The following is a 1,482-nucleotide window of genomic DNA, read 5'->3' as shown; positions in this document are numbered from 1 at the left end:
GTACATATGACTTCTATTGTAAATGTAAAATTCTGTATGTTTAATACTAGTCTTCGTATTTCTTTTGTTGTTACTGAGTCCTGTATCTTCCGTGTGATCCACCATTTTACCTGCGTATTATCTGTCCTTACAATGAACTTGTTATAGACGATGTATGGTTCAAAAGCTAATAAGCATTTATATAGGGCATATAATTCTTTTCTATTTATTTCCCATTTTATTTCGGGATTTGTAAATGTTCCTGAGTAATATCTACAATGATGCTCTATTTTTTTCTTTATCATATTTGTATTTTAATACTCCTCCATAACTTATTTCACTTGCATCTGATTCTACTATATTTGTAAATATTTTATTTTCATCTGGGAAATATAATTTGGGTAAATTCTTACATAATAGTTTTATTTTTTGAATCTATTCTTGATCTTTTTTGTCAAAATAATATTCTACATCTTTCTTTAGTTTTTTATGCAAAGGTTTTAGATTTTCTGCCAAATTGGGTATATATTCTCTTACCTGGTTTACTAATCCTAGAAATGATTGTAATTTCTTTTTCGTATCTATTTACTCTTCAGAATTTATTATTTTTTGTACTCTATGGTTTTGCATTTTTATACCATTCTTATCTATTTGTATTCCTAAAAATTCTATTTGAGTTTTCATTATTTCTGCCTTTTTCTTACTCAAACTTATTCCTGAGTGTGTGATAATATGTATAAATTTTTCTAACAATTGTATATGGTCTTCTTCTGTTTGTGAATATAATAATATATCATCTATGTATACTACACAATTTTCTAGTTGATTAAAATAATTATCCATGAAATGTTCATATCTTCCTGGTGCATTTTTGTATCCAAAAGGTAATACGTTCCATTCGTAGAATCCTTGTGGTACTGTAAAAGCTGTTAGTTTTTTAGATTCTTCTTCTAAACTTTAGATGATAAAATCCTGATTTGCAATCAAATTTACTAAAATAATTATATCCTTGTATTTGTCTTACTTTTAATACTTTGTTTGGTATAGGATAATTATATGTTTTTGTTTTTGTCATTTAGTATTTCTATAGTCAATTCCCATACGGCTTTTCCCTCTTTTTTTGTTCACTATGTTTGTTTACTATAAATGCCAGCCTATTATGCTTACTATTGCTTTCTTGGATATATTTATTTCTAGTAACTCTTTAATATGCATTTTTGAATTCTGCTAAATCATCAAAATTATATTTTAATGGTTTCTGAGTTATTATACTATTTTCATCAATTAACTCAATTTTTACCTTTGTTTTATGTTTTTCCCATCCTTTTAAAAGGGTCTTCACTATATAATATGTCTAATTGTTCTTGAATTATTTTTAATTTATCTATTGAAAATATAATTAATTCTATATTATGGGTACTTTCCTTAACATTTTCTAGTTTTTGAGTGATATTTTCACTTCCTTCAATCCATGGGGTATTTTTTCTATTTTTATTAGTTACT

This window comes from Solanum tuberosum, unplaced genomic scaffold, assembly GCF_000226075.1.
Source record: "Solanum tuberosum cultivar DM 1-3 516 R44 unplaced genomic scaffold, SolTub_3.0 scf00564, whole genome shotgun sequence".
In the NCBI taxonomy this organism is placed as follows: domain Eukaryota; kingdom Viridiplantae; phylum Streptophyta; class Magnoliopsida; order Solanales; family Solanaceae; genus Solanum; species Solanum tuberosum.
Note: the sequence above shows the minus strand (reverse complement) of the source record.